At 47.3% G+C, this 13537-nt stretch overlaps 1 long non-coding RNA gene across 1 annotated transcript; it reads left to right on the forward strand.

The window, feature by feature from the left end:
- The first annotated feature begins 6130 nt into the window (after positions 1-6130).
- On the forward strand, positions 6131-10962 carry LOC309808437. Its single transcript, XR_014294747.1, has 3 exons — positions 6131-6286; positions 9770-9914; positions 10889-10962. It is a non-coding gene; the product is annotated as an uncharacterized lncRNA (long non-coding RNA).
- Positions 10963-13537: the final 2575 nt, after the last annotated feature.

The following is a 13537-nucleotide window of genomic DNA, read 5'->3' on the forward strand; positions in this document are numbered from 1 at the left end:
TAGGGATCTTCCGCAGTAACGTCCTGAGGGACCACCATCCTCCTCCCTTCTCCTCACCCTTCTCCTTGACTGGGCTTCTGCAGACACTTGATTCCCTTCTGAGAAGGGATGTGTCATCCTCAGGCCCCGGCATCCCACAGGCCTGTAGGGTTCCCAGGCTTCTTGGAGGAACCTTGACTCACAAGGCAGCTCTCATGTTTCCTCCAGCAAACTGGACTCCTATCTCCAGCCCCAGCTCTCCTCTCTCTCTCAAATAAAGCCAGGCCCCTGAAGCCAGGTAGGACTCTCCAGGCCACAGACAGTTACCTGTGCAGGTGAGAGAGTGACTTGCCCAGGGTTACAAGACAGGAGTGAGAGGGAGACTGGGACATGGGCCTCTGGCGTTCAGCTCCATTCCATCTGCCCCTGCCCCCGCCCCCGCCAGCAGGCCTCAGCCTCGTTTGTGCGGGATGTCACCAGTAATCTGTTACCAAAAGTAAGTATTGACATTTACAAACTACTTACTTTATCATAAATTTAGTTAGGGAAGCAGAATAGCAAAGTTGTTGCAAGCAGACACTTTGGAGTCCAGCAGAGCCTGAGTTCTGGCTCTACTGCTGATTGGTTTTGTGACCTTGGACAATTTCCATCACCTCTTTAAGCCTCGATCTACTTGCCTGTAAAATGGGATGATAATAGTATTTACTTCCTAAGCATTGTTGTGAGGGATAAATGAGAAAAGATATGCCAAGTGCTTAGCACAATGTCTGGCCTAGAAGCAGCTAACAGTAAATGTCGGCTAAACTTAGTATTTGTATTCACAGGTCTTTATATGTAGAAATAAATTCAAGAAGCTGCCTGTAATAACGGTACCCTTACTCTCTTTTATTCTGACAGGCTTTCCTGCAGCAGGGAGAGAAGAGAGTGGAATTGCAGGCTGTACAGAAGGAATTGTATGTAACAGCAGCTAATTCTTTTGTCACATCCACGAGGGAGTTATCACCGCTGATGTGCTAATAGTATTTGTGGTGGTTATAACTGATGCTAATGCCTGTTTCCCCACAAAATAAATATAAGTGTGTGTGTGTGTGTGTGTGCGTGTGTGTTTCCTGCCTCATTTTTGCTGCCCTGGGAGAGTGTGTCTCAGGCAGGAGCCACATCTGCCAAGGATGTCGGGGCACAGGGACGCCGACAACAGCAGCACCCACGTGGTCCCGGAGTCCCTCTGTAAGACCTGAGCCATGAGGTACGTCCTGAAGGCGGGGCAGGGGGCTCGGGTGTGGAGGGGCAGCGCTGCCCTGCAGGCTGGTTCTTCTCACCTCCCCCACCCCGTGCTGAGCCAGGGAGCCTGCATCCTCTCCCCAGTGAGTACGGAGGAGGCTTCACTCAGGCTGATTGCACTGGGGCTTTGTATCTCTCCACCTCTCCCCTACTCTCTGATGGGATGTCACGTTTTTATTATTATTATTCCCTCTGTGTTGACAAGTGATTTAAACACTTCACAGGAGAGAAGAGAAAAGAGGGTGGAGGTTGCAGGGGGAATCTTTCCTTTGAATCCAGGGTGTTCGTTTTTTCAGATTAGCAAATAAATGGCTACGAGGGTATAATTAAAACTAATAGGTTAATTAGGGAACATTTAGATCTTTCTGGAAAAAATAATAAAAGCCAACAACTGTCTCCTTCTGAGGCAAACCGGGTGCGTAATAAATAACCCTGCATGGAGGAGCGAGGCACTTACAGTTTATTCTGTCCCCACTTCAAGGCTCCACATGAGTAGCCTAGTAACCGGGCAGACTTGTCCCTGCAGACCAGGGGGAAGGGCTCTGGAGCCGGGCTCCCTCTCGGGAGGCAGAACAGCTGCTGCCAGTGTCAAGGGAGCCTGGGGTAGCGGCGCCCTGCGTCCACCCTGTCTCTGAGTGCAGGCTCTCGCTCCGTTCTTTCTTGTGGTCTCTCTCTCTGCCCTCTTCTGCTCAGCTGTGACTGTCACTCAGCCTGACCCAGTCTCTCCATCCTCCAGACAATGGGATTTCAGAGCGTCTAAGCCAGGACAACATTTTCTGGTGGCAGAGTAGGGGGACAGGAGGCGGGGGGCACAGGAGGAGGGAAAGGCCAGTGGCTAAGTCAAGTCCACTTCAGCAGGCTGCTCCTCTGGGACAGGAAGGGTTCTGGCTAGCCTGGAGGAGTGGCCGGGTCAAAACTCTCCACCGATCCCTGGGTTCTGCTCACTGAGCCAAGGATGCCTGGGATGCAGTGGGATAGAGATACAGGCACTGTGCTTAATCAACCCTGCCCAGGCGGGGCCCAGAGCTTGGCGACGGGGAGAGAAACCCAGAGCCACAGTCAAGCCCCTGTTCTTTCTGGTGCAGCATATCTGGAGGCGAAACTTGAGTCATGTCCCAGAGCCCTGCTGGTGTCAAGGCCTGTTGGGATGGACGATGGAAGAGCCCTGATAGGGGTTGAATTATGTCCACTCCCACATATATACGTCGGAGCCGTAACTCCCATTGTCTCAGAATGTGACCTTATTTGGAAATAAAGTCATCGCAGAGGTAATTAGTTAAGATGAGGTCATACTGGAGTGAGGTGGGCCCCTCGTCCAATAGGACTGGTGCCCTTAGAAGAAAAGGAGACACACAGCGAAGATGACCACGTGACGGTGGGGGGCAGAGATTGGGGCGATGCTGCCACAAGCTGAGGAAGGCCTGGGGCTACCAGAAGCTGGATGGAGCAAGGACGTAACCCTCCCCTGGAGACTTCCGAGGGAACGTGGTCCTTCCAACCCCTTAATTTGGACTTCTAGCCTCCAGACTTCGAGAGAGAATACATTTCTGCTGTTTTAAGTCATCTAGTTTGTGGTGCTTTGTTGCAATAGCTCTAGGAACCAATACATACTCTCAGCAGCCATTTGACACAGTGACTAGTAAAATCTCAGATTCAATCTAGCAATGAAATCTCAGCCCAGACACCTGGAAACAAAAAAGCAGGTCTCAGAGTGATCACGCGAACTGTCGTACCATGGAAGGTTCAGGAGCCAGACCCCTGCCCTGCCCCAACTCCCAAGAGGTCTCACTGTCCACTTTGACAGTCAGTAGAGATGCCTTCTCTCCTGAGATGGACAACATAAGCCCTGAATAAAAGAGTCAATTTCAGGGGTTTCAGAGAAAAGGAGACAAATCAAATCTTTTTCTTTCATTGTCTCATTTTTATTAATAATGATAATACCTCTCATTTCCTGAGCACTTACTAGGTACCAGGCATTGCATCAAGCACTGTATAAGGATGTTCTTACACACAGATGCCCTTAAGTAAGCCCTGCAGCACCTGAGGATCCACAAAGATGATGCTTTCCTTTTGCACCAACCCAGCACGTCTAACCTGAGGGAAACGAGGGAGGGGTGGCTACTTTTCAGTTTTCTAGAGTCCCTGAAATGAAAACTTATGCACCACTATTTTCCTTCACATATATCCATTTACTCAACCTGGTTCCCATTTTCTATAAAGTAATTTTTCGATTTTTTTTAAGTTGGTGTTACTTTCACAAGATTAAAACAAAGAAACAGAAAAGCTACCTTGCATGAGAGAAGGTCCAGAAAGAACTAGAACACTATCTAGTACCTGAGACACAGTTACACCAGATCAGCTATTTAAATCCTATTAAAAATAAATGATTTAAGAACTCCTCTCCAGGGACCCCCACTCAAGTGGTGGAGGGAGCAGGGGCAGGGAGCACAGGAAAAGTCTTGTGAAGAAATGGTAAACCAGGGTCCTCACCTTCATCTGCTTCTGTGAGACCACCGAGCAGAAGAGAAGCAAGGAGGCAGGTGGGAGGAAGGGAAGACACTTTCCTGTCAACCACTGCCATCACTGACCACAGACAGGTGGTCACCCAGCCAAGAACTATCCAGGGCAGGAAAGACTCAAGGACCAGAGACAAGCCCACCTTGGAAGTGAGTGGAGCTGACACTTCTTGGAAACTGGGCCAGAAAAGGAGGCTGGATGTTGAATGTCCAGCCCACAGAATTAAACCTGTAGAATAACCCCCCTCCTCCCACGAACACATCCCTCTCCACAGTGGACACACTTCTTCTTCCCCTAATGGGTCTGTAAATCCCGATGCATCCCAGCTCCGCCCTAGGGCTGTGATCTTGGCCGAGTCACTTACCCTCCCAACCAAGGTTTATCCTTATTTTCAAAAGGTAAAATAAGAATCAAAAAATGTAAATTGCTTTGGGGTTTTGAGGACAAAGGGCATAATGCCCATTCATGTAAGATAAAAATTTCGTGAAGAATTATTAGAATGTGTAAACTGTTAGCAGCTACAATATGCAAGTCATAATAATTATTATTATCACTATAGTTTCCCAAATATTACTGGAGCTTCTGGAACAGTAAGGAACATTTCTAGGCGGAGAAGGGTGAGAGATCCACTCATTCTGTCTACCAGTTCTTCCTGATTTGGCAGCCCAGCCGGTAACCTACATTTTCAACTTTCAGAAAAAAAAGAAAAATACAGGTCGAACCCCAGGAGGGAAACCAAAGGAAAAGAGGAACGAGGGAAGTGGCTAGAATTGCAGCTAGGAGGTTTGATTTTCTGTATTGAGTTAAAGGTGTCAAGTCCAGAGAGCAGGTATATCAATAGTTATTGTATTTACCCAACAAAAAGAGATTGTGTTAGACCCCTACTGACCGTCAGCTAATCCCCTTCCCAGCAGGTCTAGGAAGGGGCTGCTTGCTCCGGCTGTGAGCAGTTTTTGCGCCTAGAGGCCGCAGCAAACACTGACTAGAACAGAGCAAGCTCAGAGACAGCAGCCCCTCTCCCAGCCAGAAAGCTAGCAGGAAACACCTAGAGGGAAGGGATTCATGAACCTCACTTACTGCTTGGGGAGCCAATCACAGGAGCCCGTTCAGACAGACAGCCAATCACAGTGCTCGGCAGGACAGGGACCAATCATCTTGCTCCCCCGATCTAGGCCATTTCATCCTAAACCTCCTCCGGCTGGGGGCTTGTTTACCTGCGCTGCTAGTGGCCTTCGAAGCTGGAGGGGAGGGGCAGCTGAGAGCCCCAAGCCAGGTGAATTTAAAGAGCAGGCTCAGGCGGAAGGGCTGGAGAGAGCAAGTGATGGCAAACGCCCAGGCAGAGCCCAGCTCCGATTCATCAATCCCACGAACATTTATTTACAGGGTACCGCCTCGGTGGCAGGCACTGGGAATAAGAGGGACACAGTCCCCTCAAAGAGCTCAGGGTCTCGTAAGGGAGACAGAGAAGCAAAAAATACAGGTCTTGTATTAGAGTGTGATGGGAGCCAAGCCAGCAGCACCGGGTGCTGTGAGAGCAGACAACTTCGTGGGGATAGGGCATCCGGAAACCCTTCAAGAGGATAGTGGCGCACAGGGGGCTGTAGCCCCAGAAGGCTTGAGCCCCTCATCACATTGTACCCATTGGTTTGCTAGGGCTGCCATAGCAAAGTACCACGGACTGGGGGGCTTAAACCACACTTCTGGAGGCCAGAAGTCTGAGATCAACGTGTCAGCAGGGTTGATTTCTTCTGAGGCCTCTCTCCTTGGCTTGTAGGTGGCTACCTTCTCCCATTGTCTCCACGTGGTCTTCCCTCTTTACCCATAGCCTTGTTCAAATGCCCTCTTCTTAGAAGGACATCAATCATATGGGATGAAGACCCACCCTAATTTTACCTTATTTTACCTCTTTAAAGGCCCCACCTCCAAATACATTTGCCTTCTGAGATACTGGGGCTTAGAACTTCCACATATGAATATGGGGAGGAACAATTCAGTCTATAACATCATCACTTTCCACAACTATTATGAAACCCCTATTTAGCCACTTTCTCCCCCAGAGTACATGTGACGAGGGGCTTTTTGTCCCCTAAACCTCCTGTATCAAGTGCCTGGTTGACTCACTCCTGTCAGCCGAGCCGGATGATGAAGCTCTGTATCTGCCTCTTGAGGCAAGTGCCTCATTGCTCATCTTTGTCCTTAGAAAAGCTACATGTTGATGAAAGTCTTGCAACAGTCTCTTTCCACTGCTCACCAGCCCTGTTCTCTGGCCTCACGCCCAAGGAATTTGATGTGTCACTGTATCTGTGATCAGAACTGGTGCTTCCGTTAGGCCTGGCAGGGAGCAAGCCAGCGGAGTGGCCTTCCGTCAGTCAGGGCCCACGCAGGTCAGGCTGGACACCCTGGGGAGGGTACCGATGTACCTGAGTCTCCTGCCATGGGACAGAAGGGATATTCTGTGATCACTGAGACCATAGGGCAGCCCAGCAGGGTCTGCACAGTCTACTTGAAGGTCAGGAGGCACTGGTCTTCATTCCACTGCTCAGCATGACAAAGGTTTACTGAGCATCCACTCAGCGTCAGGCACTGGCACTGTTCTAGGAGCCAAGGAGAGGGATGAATGGGTCATAGTCTCATCCTCATGGAGCTTACAGTCTCCTGGGGAGGACAACACATAATCCAGTATAAGTCTGTGGTTGAGTTACAGCCATGGGACTCAGGGAACAGAGAGTCAGGACAGCTGGCCCTGTTTCAGGGTTCAGAGAAGCTTCTGGTAGGAGCCAAGGCCTGAACAGAGTCTGGAGAGATTGATGGAATGATGCAGCTGATGGGGCCAGTGGAGAGAGCAAGATCGTCCAAGCAGAGGGTTCCAGTAGGCAAGGGCAAGGGGATGGAGAGATGAAGCATCAGATGTCTGGGAAGAATCTCATGCAGTCCGGTGTAACGGGAGCCTAAAATGTGAAGGAGAGAGTAGCAGGAAGTGAGATGGGAGAGATGGCCAAGGGCCAGGTTACAGAGCACTATGTAAGCCATGCTAAGTGGCCTGGACATTTCCTGGGAGCTTTTAAACTGTGTTTATGGGAGCACTTGGCGTCTTTCATGGTGCTTTGGGATAAGAAGCAAGACTGAGCAAGCGAGACACTCATCAGAGCATCTTGGCTCTTACCTCTTTTATATGTTGGGGTGATTTGAAAAAGAAATTTTCTAAAGTTTAAAAAAATCAGCAACTACTATTGTTTTAGTTATTGAAGAATCCTTGTAGAGTTCTAAGCAGGGGGTGGTGTGGTGGTAGTGGGGTGTCTGAAATGGAGGGGTGCAGGCCTGGAGGCAGGGGCACCAAGTAGCAACTTCCAACTGCTTTCCCCCCACCTTATTTTTAGTCTTCCCCTCCTCCCAGATAGATTTAAATGCACCAGTTAGGAATGTAATAATTGAAGAAAGATAAATAGAAAGGAGCTGAGAGATTGGAGAGAGAGTTAGGAGGTGAAATTGCTGGGATGTGATACTTGATTTAACATGGAGAGTCAGGGAGAAACGAGTGTCTAGAATAAATACTGGGTTTATGGCTCAGGTGACTGGGTGTGCACTGGTGCCTTTAACTGGGAAAAATGAATAAAGGAAGGAGCTCACCTGAGCAGACAGATGAGGAGTAGTGTGCTGGCCATGTGGCATCTAACGTGCCAGGGGGTCATCCAAATGGAGCTGCCCAAGCAGCAATTTGATTGAGTTAGATACTTCTTGACACAGCCCAGCCCAAATGGAGTGCCTTGCATATTGTAGATAGGTGTAGGTAGTAAATTTTTTTTTAATTTACAGATAAAGCCTTCAAGGTTTTCTACAATCTCTTCTCGATCTACTTTTTGATCTCATCTCCTTGTACTTTTCAAAAGTGCATGAAGTCAGAATAGGCTGGTCTGCCCTGTCCATAGATGCTCTGCTCAGATAGATAGGTTTCTTCATTGTCCCCAAACATATGTCTCCTTGCAGCCTCTGGAATAGATAGAGAGATGATGGAGAAAGAGAATGGATATCTCCCACATGGAGTCCATATAAAATGTAATAAAAAGCTATGCTACGTGGCACACTGTTCCTCTGTTTCCTCTAATGCCTTTCTCCCACTCCTTCCATCTGTCTGATGTGACTCACCCTACCAGACCCTGTTCTCTGTCCACTTTCTCCATGAATCCTTCTCTGAGGAGGGCACGAGGAGGGCAAATAACAGGTCAGTTTGTTTACAGAAATTGTCCATGAGTTCCGTAGGAGAAAATTCATTTTTTAGAGCACCCCTTTCTCCTGGTTTCATTTTCCTGGTGACTCCCCACCTGGGCATCCCAGTCCCATAGCACAGGGATCAGGTGCCCTTGTCGCTAGTGAACGGGCACACTGATCCAGGAAAGGCCCTTACCACAGTGCTGGGTATTCTTGGAGAGCCTGGGCACCTTTTGTTCTGTGTCAGAGGCATCTAGCTCACTGAAAGTTCCCGGTCCCAGCCAGCCCGTCTGTCTATCTGTATAGCTATGACAGGGTCTATTTCTAACCTGCTTGGTGTTTCTTTGCCATATCTCACTATTACTGGGTTTCCATTGTGTCGCGTGATAAGCTTGCTTTCCCCCTGCCTTATTTTTAGCCTGCCCCTTCTCCCAGATGGATTCTAATTCCCCAGCCCTGAGCAAATGCTTAGCAACAAAGCCCAGGAGCCCAGGGCCTCTTTCCAACTCTCCAAGAAGCATCTCTTTCAATGGAGAACTACCTCTTCAGTGTTTTGTTCCACGAGGAACAAACATAGAGGGTTACTCTTAATTCTACAACACTAGTCGGTGGCTTTTCCCCACTCCCACTCTCCTGTCTTAGTTCCTCTGCTTTTTAGGGCGTCAAGATGACTCCAGCACAGAAAACTGCCTCTTCGGGGGCCAACCAAGATGTTCAGCTCATTTTTTCCATGCACTGTCTTGCATCAGATCAATAGGTATTCTTTCCACCCCTCCCCAATACAGAAAGATTTATATAGCCCACATGGTATACTTATAAAATACACATGAGACCTGATAAATTATACACTATTTATTATGCTACTAAAATGATACCTTTTGCTTAATTAAAGTAGCCATATGCTGCAGTGCAAATCATTCTCATTCATTAAAATCACAAACTATGTAAAAAAAAAAAAAAAGACAGCCAGCAGCAGTTTGGAAGAATGCAGTCAGATCACACAACCTTGAGGACATAATTTCACTGAAAATAGCCTTGATGTCTCACCCAGAAAAACATATCCATCCATCCCTCCCTCCCTCCATCCATCCCTCTGTCCATCCATCCACCCATCCATCTATCCATCCACCCATCCATTAATTTAATAAATAATAATCAAACACCTTTGCTGTGTCAGACACCTTCCAGGTGCTGGGGACAGTGTCTGGTCCCTGTCCTCAAGAAGCACACAGGCTCGTATGAGAGAAGACAAGTAAACAAACAACTATAAATTCCAGGACAGTGGTAAGCCAGATGCCCTGGTAGCACATTGGAGAATGTCTTACCTAGACTTGTTGGGCCAGAAAGGATTCTAGAAGAAGTGCTATCTGGGTACACCCTAAAGGATAATTAGGTCTGGGAAGTGTTCCAGACTATTCCCTTTTCCATTACCTTGTATATTTTCTTCTTAGTGATTAACAGATCCCAAATCTGGGGTTATCTTTTTCACTCTTTTGTTTCTGTGAATATCTTCTGTCTCCCTTTTACCCCTGCAATTTGAAAGTGAACTCCAAGAGGGAACCCAACTTGTTCATCCTGTCCAGTGGTCTTACTCCAGCATATATTATTGTGATTAGCATACAAGAGGGGCTCAAAAATGTTTACTGAATGAATAAATGAATAGCATGTGCAAAGGCCCTGAGCTGAGAGAGCACAGGATATATTATGGGAGGGTTAAAGACCACTGTGCCAAAAAGCACATTTGCATCCTGGAACAACAGCAGCTATGTTTCTCCGTGACCTCAAGGTTAATGGCCAATGACTCCCTGGTACCATCTGCAGTGAACTGTGAAAGAGCAAACTCAGCCTTGACCACCTGACAGCCTCACTGTCACTCAGAGCGACCACGAGGGCCCCAGGCACACTCTCCCTGTTAAGAAGCCCTGTCCAAGGTGAGAACCATTCTGAGGCCAGAGTCAGAAAAACCTGGGTTCAAATCCGACCTATCCCATCTTGGGCAACATACTGAAACTCTCTGGACCCTTTCTCCATCTTTAAAATGGAGATTAAAATACCCATTTCTTGAAATTTTTAGAGATTAAATTAGTCAATGTACGTGAAGTGCTTGCACACAGCAAACATTTCAATAAGTGGAATTATTATTATTGGATGATACCAAAGACGCTTCCAGTTCTAAGAGTCTCCCTCTCCTTCCCACAAACTCTCACTGATGAGTAGTGTTATCTCCATCAGTTCATCTAATCCTCACAACTACTCTTGAGAGAAACGCTCTTACCGTTACCCGCACTTAACGGATGGTGCACTGGGTCTTAGAGAATGGAGGAATTTTTCCACAACCACAGCATTGGCAGAGTTGGAATTCAAACCCAAGTCCATCTGACTCCAGGACCCTCACTCTTAATCACTGTGTTGTACTAACTCCCCAGGGGTCCTGTGGTGGCCGCCCTCTTCCCTCAGCTTTGGTGGGTTCCCCCTAGAGGCATGGGGCAAAAGGAGAGATGTGGAGGACCGGGGGAACTTACTCCAGGAGCCAAAGTGCAATGGCAAGGGGAAGAGGGTTGGAGGACTAGTGTGCAGGGCAGTGCAGGCAAGATCACTGTGTGTGCCTTCATCTGCTTCTGCTCAGACTGTCTGCATCCCTAGCATTTTCCACAGGTCTGAAGGAAGAGGTCAAAGCCCTGTCCACATATGGCCCAATTGGTCCCCTGAATTGAGGGCTTTCTGTCAAGCTGGATATGAATGAGGGGAGGGAGAGAAGAGTGCTTCTTACCTGTTTATCCTAAACCTCACCTACGTGTGCATATAAGATCATGAAGTGTGTATGAAATCCATGAAATGGATTGTAGCAGATTACATTTCCCAAAAATGGCCATGACAATCTTATCCATCTTGTATATTCTTTCAGAACCTTGCCACATACATCCCCTGTCAAGAAGTGGAGTCTGGGGCTTCCCTGGTGGTGCAGTGGTTAAGAATCCACCTGCCAATGCAGGGGACACGGGTTCGAGCCCTGGTTTGGGAAGATCCCACATGCTGCAGAGCAACTGAGCCCGTGCACCACAACTGCTGAGCCTGTGAGCCACAACTACTGAGCCCGTGTGCCATACTACTGAAACCCACATACCTAGAGCTTCTAGAGAAGCCACTGCAATGAGAAGTCTGTGCACCGCAATGAAGAGTAGCCCCCGCTTGCCGCAACTAGAGAAAGCCCACACACAGCAACGAAGACCCCAAAATAAATAAATAAATAAATTTATTTATTTAAAAAAAAAGAAGTGGAGTATGTGCCTCCTCCTCTTGGACTTGGATGAACCATTGGTTTAACCAGGTAGAATAGTTCCAGAGTTTATGTTTTTGTTTTTGGGGTTTTTTGCATTTTATTATTATTTTTTATTGAAGGATAGTTGATTTCCAACATTATATTAGTTTCAAGTGTACAACATAGTGATTCAGTATTTTTGCAGATTGTACTCCATTACAAATTATTACAAGTTAATGGATAAAATTCCTTGTGCTCTACAACATATCCTTATTGCTTATCTATTTTATACATAATAGTTTGTATCTGTTAATCCCATGCCCCTTCACCCTTCCCTCTCCCCTTTGGTAACCACAAGTTTGTAATTCTATACCAGAGCTCCTGTTTTTAGGGGACCTCTATATATGAGACTATTTGTAAGCCTTTTTGACAAAGTAGACAGCCCTTTTGGGTAAGGAAGAAAAAATAAGGCTGGAAGCACTGGTCAGGGTCAGACTAGATGGGCCGTGAATGCCATCATTTAGTCATTTACTTCTCACTTGGACACATACATCCAAGCACTACTATTAACATAGTGGTTTTTTTAAAATCAAATTTACAACTATGCCCCCCCTTTTTTTAAACTTAGCCTTGTTCTAAGAAATAATAATATAATAATCACAGTTTTATGTCCTATTTGTATTTATCCAATATGCATAAAATATATACATAACTACTTTTTAAAAAATTTTGTCAATGAACCCTCAATGTATCTGTACCACCTGGGCATCTTTACTCTATTTCAGAATCAGTGTCCCAGGCAATGGAGAGCCATCATACATTTTGAACAAGACAAGATCAAAGGGAACTTTTAGGAAAACTGACCTCTTACCTTGGTAAATATTGGCAAACACATCCCAAAGATTTATAGGTGAAAGGCTTTGTGGGAGGTGCAGGTAAATCAGCCCTGGTCTGCATTCCTGGGGTACATGTAGACCCGGGAGCATGGGATTGTGAGCTGGCATGAGAGGCATGGCAAAACATGGTGCTTCTTTTTGGAGTGGAAATTTAACTCATTGGTAAGTAATTTAAGATAGTGTGGTTATAGTGTGAATGTGTTATATTTATTTAGCAAAAATCACAGGAATGTTTAATAAAAAACAAGGAAAGTCCAAGAAATCTCACCCTGGCTGTGAGCAGCTATGGGCCAGGCCCAGAGCAGAGGGGTTCGCAGTCCCCTTCCTTCAGCCTGTGGTTCTCAACCCTGGCTATACATCAGGGTCCTCTGAGGAATTTTCAAGAGTCGCCAAGTCTCAGGCACTACCTTTGTTTAAGTTCAAACTTCTGAGAATGGGGCCCGGGAAGCAGTGTCTTTTAAAGGCTCTAATGGGCTGTCAGGATTGAGAACCACCATATGTGGGGTATTTTGGTGGAAAAGTGCAGGGAGCCCTGAAAGAAAGTATGAGCGGATTGAAGATAGGAGGCTTGGATAGGAGGCTAGCCCATCATCTAAGGAAGCGTCCACACATTTTATTATATTAATATGTGACTGGGTCTCTGCTAAGCTCTGCCCAGCATGCCTACAACAGATCTTGCACAACCACGGCAAGTGCACACGGACTGTTAAGTGCATACACACAAGCAACACAGACAACACACATACACCAGGCCTTCTCCATCAAGCCCAAGGAGCCTGCTGGGCTGAGTCGATCACGATAATGCCACCGGAGGACGAAGCCCTAAGGCCGAAGACGGGTAGTCTAGTTCCATTTGGGCTTGGAGAAGCTTAGGCCTATTTCTGACAAACAAGACCTACCAAATTTGGGGTTCTAATTCTATTCACCCATAGTCAAGGAGTCACAGAGAGAGCAAATATATACTTTCATAGAGTCATCCACATTCACACCCACGGACACATACGATGACACATGAACCAGTCAGGTCAGACTGAACAATCCTCACACTCAGATACCCTCAGCTGCCCTGAAGGACCCGTGAGGTTCCTGCTCTTCCTTACTCTAGTCCCACTTCCCAGGAGCCCAAAGGCCAGGGCCCCTTCCAACGCCCAGCTGGGAGCAGGCCTCTGTCCTAGATTAGAGGGGCACGTGGCAGGGAACACCAAGAAACTGCAGCCAAGCTCCCAGAGCAGTTCTTTCCTTGTTTCCCAGCCATTCTTCTTGCTCCCTGGGCCCCTAAACAAGAGGCCACTCAGAAATCACAGCCCGGGAACAAGACAGCATTGTCCCCTGGGTCTGGGCTTTCCTGAGGCTTGGGTGAGAGGGAGAGAGGTGAGACGGCTCTCTAGGCCACAAGGTC

Source organism: Mesoplodon mirus (assembly GCF_964341445.2).
Source record: "Mesoplodon mirus genome assembly, chromosome: 7".
In the NCBI taxonomy this organism is placed as follows: Eukaryota; Metazoa; Chordata; class Mammalia; order Artiodactyla; family Ziphiidae; genus Mesoplodon; species Mesoplodon mirus.